Source organism: Telmatherina bonti (assembly GCF_933228915.1).
Source record: "Telmatherina bonti genome assembly, chromosome: 6".
NCBI classification, from domain to species: Eukaryota; Metazoa; Chordata; class Actinopteri; order Atheriniformes; family Telmatherinidae; genus Telmatherina; species Telmatherina bonti.
Genome location: NC_136624.1, coordinates 521,091 through 535,686, shown reverse-complemented (window position 1 = coordinate 535,686; position 14,596 = coordinate 521,091).

The window sequence follows — 14,596 nt, the reverse complement described above, 5'->3', positions numbered from 1 at the left end:
CAACAAACTGATACTCATAATGACCTTTGTATGTTAACTTGCGCTTTAATTTTACAGCCAATAAAGAACCTTCCATATTTGATCTTGGCAACAAGTTACATGTTTCCACCAGATTAGCTGGAATACATGTCACTGGACCATGAACACCATTTTGCCCACCTTTAGGTAAAGCTAGCATTTTCATAAATGGTATATGTAAAGCTATTAAATGTTGTTCCAAACTATTCAACTGTGATAATTCAGGAGGAATAGATTCAGGACGCAAGTTATTTGCTGCACATTCAGGGGGCATCTGCCCTTTACTTATCTTGTAATGACAGCTGTAGCAAATCCACAGTTTACCTTGAGGCATTTCCAACAATGGACATGGCACTTTGCAATGTTTGCTACATTTATGAAGATAGTCCTCGCTAATACATTTGTTTGCAATGTCATCTAATATTTTATTCTTTTTATAATACTCCCGCTTACAATTCAACACTTGATGTTTGAAGAGCAATCTATTACAACAACAGCAAATAAAATCAGGCCCCTCCTTAACTTTATCCAAAAATGTATTTATTACAAAGTCAAAATTTTGTAAGTTTACTTTAATTTGATGCCTTTTCTGTCTGACTATATTTTTTACAAGGCTCTTATGCTTAGGCGTGGAATGATATTTCTGCTTACTCATTACTTTCATGGCATTTCTGTGCATTTCATTTAATCTGTATTTACGTTTGCTCATTTGTTTAACCCTGTTCCTATGGGACACATCAACTGCATACTTTGCTTTGCTCATTTGTTTAACCCTGTTCCTATGGGACACATCAACTGCATACTTTGCTTTGCTCATTTGTTTAACCCTGTTCCTATGGGACACATCAACTGCATACTTTGCTTTGCTCATTTGTTTAACCCTGTTCCTATGGGACACATCAACTGCATACTTTGCTTTGCTCATTTGTTTAACCCTGTTCCTATGGGACACATCAACTGCATACTTAGCTTTGCTCATTTGTTTAACCTTATTTTGATGTGACAGATCAACTGCATACTTTGCTTTGCTCATTTGTTTAACTTTATTTTGATGTGACAGATCAACTGCATACTTTGCTTTGCTCATTTGTTTAACTTTATTTTGATGTGACAGATCAACTGCATATTTTGCTTTACTCATTTGTTTAACTTTATTTTGATGTGACAGATCAACTGCATATTTTGCTTTACTCATTTGTTTAACTTTATTTTGATGTGACAGATCAACTGCATATTTTGCTTTACTCATTTGTTTAAGTATGTTCTTGTGCAAATCATTGTTTTGATATTTGTTTTTGCTTTCAAGTCTCTTTTTTTCTCTGAACAATATATTTTCTTGGTATACCCTTTTTTTTACACTTTTTTGTTTTCCCTTATAAATGTCATATTTTTCTCTTTGTAGTGAAGTCATTTTACATTTTTCATACTTTGAAAATAAATAATTACGTTTAGAACTATACTTTTTTATACCAACATGAGCTTCATTTTCAACAACTCTACAGGCATGTTGTGCCACAGAATTGGTTTGTAAGTGTCCTACAGCAGTACTAGCACTATTATCATTCCGCAGTCTAAAGTTATACCCTTTTGAATCAGATATCTGTACTTTGCAGTTACCATAACACATTTGTGTGTGAGGTTGTTGTACACAGACAACTGTCTCATAATGGTTACCATTGGTATTTGCAAGATAAAGCCCCTGATTTCCAAACAAATGATCCTTACACATATATGAAAGCCACCTATCATTGTAGTAAGTAAAAATGTTGACACCTAAACAATCAGCTGCTGCTTGAATCTCAACCTCGGTTGCCCAGTTACCAACAAACTGCATTCTTGACAAAACCAGATATTGTGAAACTGAGGAATAATCACTTCTCAAAATACTCTTATATGTCGCAGGATTGTTTTGCAACTGCTTAACTACAGCTAGTCTAATTTTCCTATGATTTTTTTGAGTTCCAGAAATTGCCTGACTTACAGCCCGAAAAAAACAGTTTCCGTCCCCGACTATTTTCTCCATCAGACATGGTGCACCCAAAATACTACTTACACTACTTACAGGTACAGTATCAATCTTCACTGAGTCTATATTAAGTTGTTTACACAAAGACTCAGAAACCATGGCAGAAATAGGATTGAACTCCAAACTTCCAGTCTGAATATTGTTGACAAATTCAACATCAGAGTTGTCTTGGTCAGCATCTGGCCACTTTGTCCTCTTTGATGTTGTGTTTTCCAAGGATTTCTTCCTCGTCTTGCCTCTATGCCTGTCACATCTCAACATTTCTTGCTCAGTAAACTTACCTAAACCAGAACCGAACTCCCTTACTAACTGCAAATCACCTTCAAGATCCACAGTAACCTCTTGAGTTTCACTGTGGAGGACTCGACTCACTTTTACACCACTTATCTCAAACAACTTCCGTGTTTGTTGGATGGCATCAGCAAAACTATGTATGTAGTTACAAACCTGATCCAGACTATTAAAACACAGTAGTACACTGTTTCCTGCGCTGTCTACCATTCCTTTTTCATTACGTGCATGACTATCAACAATGAAAAATTGTTGATGATGACTGATTATGGCAGTAGTTTGGCCACTCAGTGTAAACAAGCAGGTTTTATACTTTGTGCACACCTTTTCCAATCCATCACGGAGAGTGGTGTGTATACCTGCATCAAAAAACTCTCCCTGAAATACACCTACTTCACCTTGAACAAAGTCCCCATACACAAAGTCAAATTCCTGTCCATCAATGACTCTCTTTTGGGGCAAATCTGAAACACAAAGCAGTTCCTCACCACCACTAATTTGATTATTCTCGTGCAAATCAGTGTACAGTTCATCACCTAAAACTACAACTTGATCTAAAGTCTCAGACTGCCATGTAAACACACTGTCTACAGTATGTTTAGCCAATGCTACCAGACTCACTGCTGCACACTGAAGTCCACGATAAACAAAACGGGAATCGCCCTGATGGAAACTTCCTCGAACACAGCTGACAGGACTGCCATCGTCAGTCTCACCTGTACATTCCCTTTCTGTAAACACCACATTACAGTCTACATTCAGGTCTGCATTCAATTCCACGACTTTAATGCTGCAAACACCATACCAATCTGCATGTAATGACTTTTTTAGGTTCCGAATGTGAAAAACCAAATCATAAAAGCAGCTGTTAAAAACAATCACAGGACATCCAGTTTGTGTTGCCAAGCCTTGACTGTTACGTATGCCACAATCTACAACTACGAAGTAGTCATTGTGATGTATAACCAGACTTAGAGCTTGTTGAAGATTCAGAATACACATCCCATCTTGAAGTAGATACTCTTGCAGCTTCTCTAGCAACTCAAAATCTTGCTCAAACACATCAAAGTTTCTATAAACTGTGTGTCCCATTTTGACCTTCCATGTTCTATCAAATACACTACATTCCTGGACTGTGCCATCATCCTGCCTTTCCATGGGAACAAATGCTTCCAACTTCTTACCTTCTACACTAATCTGATCTACATCTGATTGTTTCCAAGCACAGACAGGGGATAAGAAATGCTTCACTGCAGCAACAATGCTACAAGACACTGGAATCTGAAAATGATCAGAAACAGTTCGCACAGTAGTCCCTGACACAAACGGAGCAACTTCTCCAGTAGAACAGACACAGTCATTAGAAACACTCTTACCTTGGGTGGCTTCTTGTGTGCGCTGCAAGCCACCCTGCCCTTCCACCTGCACAGCCGTTGTAGTTTCCATGGACGCAACCACAGGACTGTCAAATGCCTCTGGACAGGTGGACACTGGCACATCACAGGCATCCACCTGGCTTGGTGTAGCCTCCTCACATCTGGCAGACACCTGGCATGATGCCGCCGCAACCTAATGACAAAAAAGTAAATTGTGAACATTTCTTACTTTTTTCAGAATATATTCATAATGATACATAGACTACATGCATTCACCTTCACTGAAACTATCATGTAGAACTGATTTGTTTATATTCTCTATCATAAAATGCACAGAAATTCCCACCAACCTTATCCACCGATGCGTCTGACCTGACACCAACAGACACCGGAGCACGTGCTGGAGGTGACCCCTATAAAACAAAATTGGTTTTAATTATAAAACATGTACTTCCAACATTAATCCTATGAAAGTGAAATTGTACAAACTATTTGCATTTAAATATTACAACCTGCTGTCTGGCTCGCTTCTGCTTAATGACAGCTGCTCTGCAACATTGTTCCACAGGCAAAGGCTGAATAAAGACAAAGATAAAGCATAAAGACAACAACAATCAACTTTGTGTAAAATTTTGTACGCATATCTACATCATCAGTATTGTCAAAATTGTGGAATTAAAACTATTTTACTAAGACACTCTATGCTTAACTCAAAAATCTGCAACCCAATTACCTGTCTGCCTGTAGAGGTGTCGTCCAAAACAGATGGATATGCTCTGTCCATTTCCTCAAGAATACTTGGAGAAAATCGCACAGGATTTACTGGAATGAAACACTCCGTCGGAACTCCTGTAATAACATCTTCCTGTACAGTAACACAAACATAATTTCATATTTTAATTATTTCCCATAAACCTTAAAGCATGAGAGAAAGAATATATGTAGAAAAACTCACAGGAGTTGCAGGAATGAAGCACTCCCTCTCAACCACAGAAGTATCAGTTGCCTATAAACACAAAAATAATTTCATGTTACTTATTATTTCCCATCCAAACAACAATTTTCACTTAGTAAACTAATAACAAAATTTAAGCAAACCTTGTAGTGAACCCGCCCTCTCTTATATTCCACTGTTTGCTCTTCCAAAATGGGAATGGAAGAACCTGGACGTTTAGGTGGAATGGTCCACGAGTCATTCACTTCATCTTCAAACTTTCGCAGAACTGGTGGAGCAGACACGTTGCGTGGTGTTGGTGATACAGGAGGTGGTGGTACAGGAGGTGGTGGTGGTGGTGGTGATACAGGAGGTGGTGGTGGTGTTGGTGGTGGTTTCAGTTCATGATTGCAGAATTCTTTTAGTGACTTTATCAGGATTTTCATCCCATAGTTGTCACTAAGGTGGATCTGTAAAATCAAACCAAACAAAACAACAAATATTCATCATAGAGACATTTACTATAATACATGATATATTTGTCCTCTAAAATGCATGACATTGAAACACAATTTTGCACTTACGCCATCACGACACCACAACTCCAGATTGTTCAAAGAGAAGAAGTCAGCAATGCGGCAATACTTGACACCTAAATGACATTAAAATGTAATAGTGAAAAAAAGCTAATGTTAAAAATAAATTTTATGTCAATGTTATCATGACAATATAATACTTGACATTTCATTTCTAACCAAAGTGATTAAAAAAAGTAATCAGAAACTGCACACTTTCCCCCAACCTACCAAGACGTTTTGCCTGCAGATCAAACTCTTGACGAAGGAGTTCTTGATGATGTGCTGGAACTGTAAGACGCGGCACAAAGTCCACTACAAAAACCTATTGAAAACAAAATTTTATTTAATCATTTCAATACTACTGTTGATAAAACAGACACATAATGTAAAATGACAATACCTTCTGCCAGTGACTGCATGCTGTCATCAAATAATGACTGAAAGCCTGTCCAGATTCTTCAATTGTGTGGTCACAGGATAACTCGTTACTGGGAGCCAATATGCACACTGCGTCTGGTGTACGAGGGATCACGGCATTTTCAAGTTCGATGTTCAGCTGCTTAGCATTGGCTCCGGGGGTTGACATCACACCAAACTGAAAACTGTCTTCTTTTTCTTCAGTGTTGACTATGTTGTCAGCAATCGACCGCAGATGTGAGTCTCCAATTAGTAGTACAAACTAGTGACATGAAAATATGAAAATACATGACAGTTTACTAAACAAACATCAAAACTTAAGAACTTCTGAAACTAAAAAGACCAAATGTCATTCTCTACATTGATATAAATAATAAAATAAGCATACCTTCTTATCTGGATGCTCTTTGGGAATGACAAGTTTGTGACTCAGTCCAGTAAATCCACTCTTGGGCCATCGGACAACTTTGTGTCTCCAACCTGTACCATGCTCTATGACAAATACAAAAGAAAAACAACACTTTGTTAATAATATGATAGAGCGTGTACCTACTGTAATATTATTATAAATTATAAGAAGCACAGAAAAACATTGATTAGCTACATACAAGTTTTATTCTTTTATTAAATAAAAGAATATTTTCAAATGTTATTCAAATAACTAACCTACTAACTGAATAACAGTTTTTTTCTTATGTTTGTGAATCTTTTTCTCTTCTTGAATACAAAAAATATAAATAAAGTTTAGGATGAAGCAAAGAGTCTATTCATTAATAGATTTACTTTTATATATTATTATAAGTATTATAGTAATAAAAGGAATAACAGAAAGTGTACTTAATAAAAATTGTTTTAAGCAATTAGGGAAAACATACTTGGAACAAAGGAATCCGGAATCACTTCATGTTGAAATTTGTGGAACCCAGCCTCCCGCTTCTTTGCCGCCAAAGAACGTCTATGATTCTTTCCTCGTGGCATCTGCATAAACAAAACTTGTTAATAACATAATTTTACTACAACTAACTTTTACACTATAACACATGTTGATAAAAAAATAACAAAGACAAAAACAATCTAAAGACATCGGCTAACCAGAAAAAAAAAGAAAAATAATTCCCTATATTACATCCAGGACAAGTAAACTATTAATGTTCTCATTGCTGTTTAAATCTACATCCACTTTTAAATTACATTTAAAAAATATGTGAGACCCGAGTGCTTCATTGACAGTGATTACACACTTAAAATAATAACAAGCTAGCAACATTGTATATAAATCTATTTTACAAAATAGAACATGAAAGCCATGCAGCAATGAACTAACACATCATAAACTAACACTGTGATGACCGGCCATGCGCTCTTTGTTCCCACCGCATGGCCGGTGTTTGTCCACGTGATTGTACACGTAACATCTGTACATGCCATGTATACAGCTTAGATTAAAGGTAACTAAACAGCAAAACGAAAAAAGGCTTATGAACCAGCTCTCACTTAATGCAAGTCAAGTCAACAAATTTATTACAAAATATTAACTCTTGAGATCGATACAGAAGCTAACCGCTAGCCGCTATTGTCCATCCTAAATCAGTCATAGTTGACAATACAACCGGAATCAACACATTCAAAACGATCAAAATACAATTTGTTGTATAAGCAAAGGAGACCAATAAACAATTGGTCTCCTTTGCTTATTTTAGATAACCCATAATACTCTATTCTTGCAACATTTATGAACACAAAATCTTACCATCTACAGAATATACGTCTAAAAATAAACTTACCTTGTCTCACTGGAAAGTCCGTGAAAGAAAAGGGTCTTTCTGCTGCTGTATATATCTGATTGTATGTATGTTTGTCTGGTTAGTAAGTTTGAATTTCAAACTAGGTTGCCTTTGTCTCACTGTGTCACGGAGAAAAAGCACGCTGAAGCGTGAATCACGAGCCTTTACCTGCTGCTTCCTGATCACCTGACGAGAAGGTAAACATACGTCACTTCCTGTTTTCGTATTTTCACAATAATTTCCAGATACGACAAATCACAACTTTCTTTTAACTATACCTTTGACATACCAATTCCAAACGCCAATAATATTTTTTAAAAGTTTGAATGCAATAAAATAAGTGAAATGTTATGAAAGAAACTTTGATTCAGACATTTTAAATAAACAAAAACACTAAATTAAGTCTCAATTATACAATATTCCAAAAAGCAAATGAAAAACAAGATACACTATTAAAGGAAATACAATCCTTTATAGTAAAAATAAATATATAAATAGCAAAATAAAAAAAAGTGTAATCTTATAAATACCAACTTATCAAATGTTAACATCTATAAACACAAATAATAAATAATTACAGCCTACCACCAAAAAACATAATCTACATTCACTCAACCCCAAATAATTCTGTAACACACATAATGTCAGATAACATTCTAAAAAATAGATAATCAAAAAATAATATCAACATCCTACCTCAAGAAAGATTTTATAAACTTTTGCATTTTACCAGATATAAAACATTTAAGAGATAACTGTGCTTTATCATCGCCACGTATATAAACTTTACATAATGCAACTTTTATCAAAATAATTTACACAAAAATACAAAGAAAGACTTCTATTGATGACTGTCTCACCAGCAACTTTTTCCAATCTGAGTGATGACATTAAGACCAAACCAGCTCTACAATCTGAACTCAATATCACAACAACTTTGGAATGCTCAATTCATGGACCGCACATTGTTCAACTATTTCATGCAGAATCAAAAACTTGCTATACTTTATTGTTATTGCTCCATGATCCATTATGCATTCATCATTTTCATGAAATTGTATGCAAAACATAACTATATCAAAATTCTTTGATGTTTGTGTTTGTAGCAACAGGATGCATCCTATACTAGATTTAGTGCATCACAGGTTTTGCCAAACACTGAAAAAAAAAATTCAAAACACACTTCACACCTCATGATTTTTCACATAAAATCTGGAGCAATACTTACTGCCCTTAAACCTGACTACTTAACTTCCATAAATAATATAATTCTATTTCCATTTGTGACCATACGAGTACAAATATGTCTCACTTCTAAATCCCAACAGCAGTGTTGCCTTTCATTCTTTCTACCTCATTACATGCTGACATTTTGAAAGTATGTAAACAATAGGTAGCTACTGTAATAGAAATTGCCCAGTTCACTGCCTGAACAAAATAGTTGTAAACTATTGTTCTCATACTGCCATTTCAATTTTGATACCATAAAAATTAATATCCCACTAATACTACTTATAACTATCAAATGGCATAACACTGTAACATTTGTTTGACAACACTAACACACATTTCCAAGAACATGTTATGCCACATCGTCTAATAAGAAACACTATTTAGCACTATTTAATTCACATAGCAGCATAACATGTTTCTCAACACTAGTACAGAGCTCTAAATACATGCTGTGCCACATCGTCTAATAAGAAACACTATTTAGCAGAGGCAAAACCTCAAATATGATGTATAACTATAAACTAAACAATGATAATGAAACAGGAAGTACCTGTGACCAAGCCATGGAACCAAGGCATGTGTGATTTAAAGTTGTGTTATTTCTTCTAATAGAAGATTTAGTTTAGGAAGGGCAGGCCTTCAAAGTTTTATGTCTCATTAACAAAGACTTATTGCTAAAACTCCCACATAAAACAACATATCAGCACAGGAATCGACACATTTGATGCCAGTCCCATGATGAACAAAATATACAATGCAATAATATGACTATGAACTAGCCCCACCCCTTGGCAACAACAAGTGTCTGATATCATGAACCAGGAAGTACCTGTAACAAAGCCATGAAATTGTTGATCTTCACCACACTTGCCATGACTCATGAAAGTTATGTCCTTAATAGAGTAAAATTAAAATATAGTGGAGAAGATAGTAAATGGCTCCATAGCGCCCCCTACAATATTTCAATCAATCAGCCCCGCCCATTACATTGACTGACATGGATCAAATTCAGCACACTTGTAGACCATTCCAGTACCTTCAAAAAAGTCTCTTGGACATATGGGCTAAATCAAACAGGAAGTCGGCCATTTTGAAAAAGGTGCCATTTTTGGGGTCATTTCTGTCATTTTCTTTGTCATGCATTTTGAGAAGTTCCTTCTAAGAATTTTATCTAACTTTAACCCAAATGAGTCAGGATGCTCAAGAGGCATGTGTGATTAAAAGTTGTGTTATTTCTTTTAATAGGGGGTATCATTTAGGAGAGGTGGGGCAGCAAAGCAGATGTGATGCAATGAAAAGGAAAACTGACATAACTCCCACAAAAACCAACCAACCTGCACCAAATTTGCTAATGATGATGTCAGTCCTATCCTTCACATTTCTGCATGTCAATAATTAGATTATTAGTTAGCCCCGCCCCTTGGTGACAGGAACTGACCGTTCATAAGGCCTAAATGGCCTGAAGTGCAGTCTGGCTGCACTTTAGGTTGAGAGAGACATGGGAAGGATGTTGCCAGGGGAGGCGGTGGCATTATGCCGAGCGGCGCCATGGTGCGAGGGCCTATATTACCGCTTGCGGTTTTAATTATTATTATTATTATTATTCTCCTAATAAATGAATTGCTTTTTTGGAGGCCTGAACATGCTCAAAAACTCACCAAATTTTGCGTACACCCCCAAGGGAATGCGAAAAATTTGATATTTTGAGGTGCTCCAGAATGTTTGGGCAAAACTGAATGAGAGCGCCACCTATTTTAGGTGCCCCGCCACTGCATGTCGTTAATCTTTATGAAAATTCATACACATGATCTACATGCTAGGGCGAACAAAAAATCCTCTTAATGTCATGGTGAAATGTCGACAGGAAGGCGGCCATTTTAGGTCAAAGTCAATATTTTGGCGTTTTAGCACCTCGCATTTTAACGAACTCGTCCTAGGGCTTTTATCCCACTGAGCCACAAATTGCTGAGGATGTTCAGGAGGCATGTGTGATTAAATGTTGTGTTATTTCTTCTAATAGGAGACTTAGTTTACGAGGGGCGGGGCCTCAAAGTTTGATGTCTCGCCAGGAAAAATTAAACGGATATAACTCCCACATAAAGCAACATTTCTGCACCAAATTTGCTAGATATGATGGCAGTCCCCTCCTACAGAGTTCTATATGTCAATATTTTGATTATGAAATAGCCACGCCCCCTGGAGGTCAAAAGTGTTGTTTTTTGCTCACACACCCATAACTCTGGCTTGGTGGACACCACATGGCCCAAATTCACTCAGGCATCACAAAACATGTTGGTGAAGAGATCTTATAAAGGACGTTGCTCTACGCTGCACGGCGTGCCCGTGACGCCATGGCGAAGTTCCATGCGGCGGCGTGACATCATAAATCACTATAAAATTCTCAATTTTGATCTGATCACCGTAAAACTTATAGGGATTAATAAGGGATCAGTCCTGAACAGATTAATGTGACCATTGCTGGTGTAGACCTAAGCCCCGCCCACTTACAACAGGAAGTGGTTTTTTCCACGTTTGAGGGTCATGCTTCTAAGCAAATGGTCCCAAACACTTGAGACTCCTCCAAAACATGTCAAACCCTTTCATGATGCCACAATAAAAACCTCAAGTCGCTACGCTAAACGGGACATGGCGAATGGCGGTCCAACGCCATGAAACAGGAAGTACCTGTGACCAAGCCATGGAACCTTGGACCGCCACCATACTTGCCATGACTGATGACAGTAAGGCCCTGAACTAAGCCCCATTGAAACATTATGGAATAAATGGAGCATGTCTCCATAGCGCCCCCTACAAAATTTCAATCAATCAGCCCCGCCCACTACATGGACTGACATAGATAAAATTCAGCACAGTTGGAGAACGTTCCAGTACCTTCAAAAAAGTCTCTTGGACATATGGGCTAAATCCAACAGGAAGTCGGCCATTTTGAAAAAGGTGCCATTTTTGGGGTCATTTCTTTGCCATGCATTTTAAACAACTCCTCCTAGGGATATTGTCCAACTGACACCCAACTTGCACAGGATGCTCAGGAGGCATGTGTGATTTAAAGTTGTGTTATTTCTTCTAATAGAAGATTTAGTTTAGGAGGGGCGGGCCCTCAAAGTTTTATGTCTCATTAACAAAGACTTATTGCTAAAACTCCCACATAAAACAACATATCAGCACAGGAATCGACACATTTGATGCCAGTCCCATGATGAACAAAATATACAATGCAATAATGGGACTATGAATTAGCCCCGCCCCTTGGCAACAACAAGTGTCTGATATCATGAACCAGGAAGTACCTGTAACAAAGCCATGGAACCTTTCATCTTCACCATACTTGCCATGAGTCATGACAGTTATGTCCTTAATAAAATAAAATTACAATATAGTGGAAAATATAGTAAATGGCTCCATAGCGCCCCCTACAATATTTCAATCAATCAGCCCCGCCCACTACATTGACTGACATGGATAAAATTCAGCATACTTGTAGACCCTCCCAGTACCTTCAAAAAAGTCTCTTGGACATATGGGCTAAATCAAACACGAAGTCGGCCATGTTGAAAAAGGTGCCATTTTTGGGGTCATTTCTGTCATTTTCTTTGCCATGCATTTTGAGAAGGTCCTCCTAAGAATTTTCTCCAACTGTAACCCAAATGAGTCAGGATGCTCAAGCTGCATATCTGATTAAAAGTTGTGTTATTTCTTTTAATAGGGGATATCGTTTAGGAGAGGCGGGGCATCGAAGCAGATGTGATCCAATGAAAAGGAAAACTGACATAACTCCCACAAAAAACAACCAACCATATTTATAGACATGTATGTACAGATGAACATGCAGGTCCATCTGAAGGAATTATTAATTATGTGAATCAGTTTCATATGTGTTTTCTTGTTTAGAAGCAGACTGATTGCTCTTTGATTTATAGACATTTGTTCGGATTCTTGGATAGAGTGGTATTGGATCAGCTCTGTTGATGGATTAATTAAAACATCCAGTGCGGCTAATACTTACAACAATAAGTTACTGAAAACTATATTTATGTGAATGATGTTAACAGTTTTTAACAAATGTCACAGGCATGTTAATAAGCATAATGAATTAAAACTAAACTTGAAGCATTTATGTATTATTCCTCCTTGTTGCTCTTTGTCTGTACTGTGGGGGATTACATGAAAAAGAAAAAATCTGAGGCTTTGGTTCTGAGAATGAGCAGCTAATTCTTGTTTTGAATAAAGTAAAAATAATGTAACATCCATTTATGGAAAACTGGTGGGATTTTTTTTTCAATTTCATTAAACACTGTGGCATATTTGATCCACTTTTAGATTATTTTTTTCAATTTATTGAAGCCAGAGTATGTAAGATTTCAAAGCGATTCTTTCCAACACTAGGTGGCAAACACCATGTAGTGAGCAAAACCACACAACTGCTACCTCTACAAACCACCACAGGGCGGAAGTAGTGAGCTAAACTTGCTCCTCACCCCTCCCATCCTCTAAATACAGCGGAACCGTCACCGTCCACAAGACTCAAAGTTTATTTACAAACTGTGTGATGACATCCAGTATTTCAGCTCTACATGAACCGGTAAGTAACTGTTAACACAACAGGCTCTTCGTCATGCTGAAAATGATACTCTCTTATGGTGTTTTTTTTGCAAAGTAGTACGTAAAAATGACAATATCGCGTATGGAATAAACGGTGGTACTAAGAAGAGGCTAAGCTACGTGCTAAGCTAGCTATAGTTGTTAGGCTAATTCTAACTTTATTAATATTTCTGCATATATTCAGCTGATGTTAGACTGAATCAGCCTAACACAGGCAGTCAGACACTGACATAATGCAGAATTTACATGTTTGAATGTTGTTACAGCGATGATCCGTGTACACACTTGTTTTCAGTGATGAATATGACATGTTAAGGTTGCCAGGAAGGCCGAGGCAGGGCTGGTGGACGGTCCGAGGACAAGCGGGTCAGTCTGAGGAAGACGAGCTGCAGCTTCCAGAGATGTGACTGGCTAGCTGTAGTACAGGTAAAATGCAGTTTCATGTTCACTGTTTTGTCTCAAGATATTACTGATAAAAAACATTTATTACAGGAATTCCACAGTATTCCAATAACCAACAATGGTAAACGAGGCTGAAGTTAGCTTCCGATTCGCAATATGTGTAAAGGGCAATTCCACTGAATTTTTCGGAAACACCACATTAGACCAGGTCCTGACAAAAAACTACAACACTTGGACTCTTAAAACCTGGGTTAAAATATTCCACATACTATGCAGATTCAATAAAACATAGTGTCTGATTTGTGAAATCTTTATTCTATTTGTGAAAATGCAAATAAGGGTCATTTCATGACTTTTTTGGCATCTGGACCACATTACATCAGGTCCTGACAAAAAACTAAAACACTTAGACTCTTCAAATGTGGGCTAAAATATTCCACATACTATACCAGTTTTTTGTCAGTACCTGGTCTAATGTGGTGGTGTTTCCAAAAAATTCAGTGTAATTGCCCTTTACACATATTGCAGCCATAAGCTGCGGATCGGAAGCTAACTTCAGCCTCGTCAATGGTAACTGTTTTATGTATTATTTGTTGTTGTAACATAAATGTAATTTTATATTTGAGCTTGTTACCTACTGCTCTGTCTTCCATATGTTACTTGTTGCTTTGGCATCCAGACATTAGTTTTAGATATTACAGTAATATATTAACTTAGTCTCTGAACAAAGTTGGTAGACACAGACCTTCACTAAAAAATCTGATCTTTCACTTTTCACTTTGTTTTCCATCAGTTAGTAAAATGTGGCTCTATTTATCTAACCAATCTTTTGTATAATTTTGCAGAGACGTCTTGATGACATAAATGTGAAGGACCTAAGAAGACTCACATCCCAGCTCCTCAGAAGGAAACAAGGC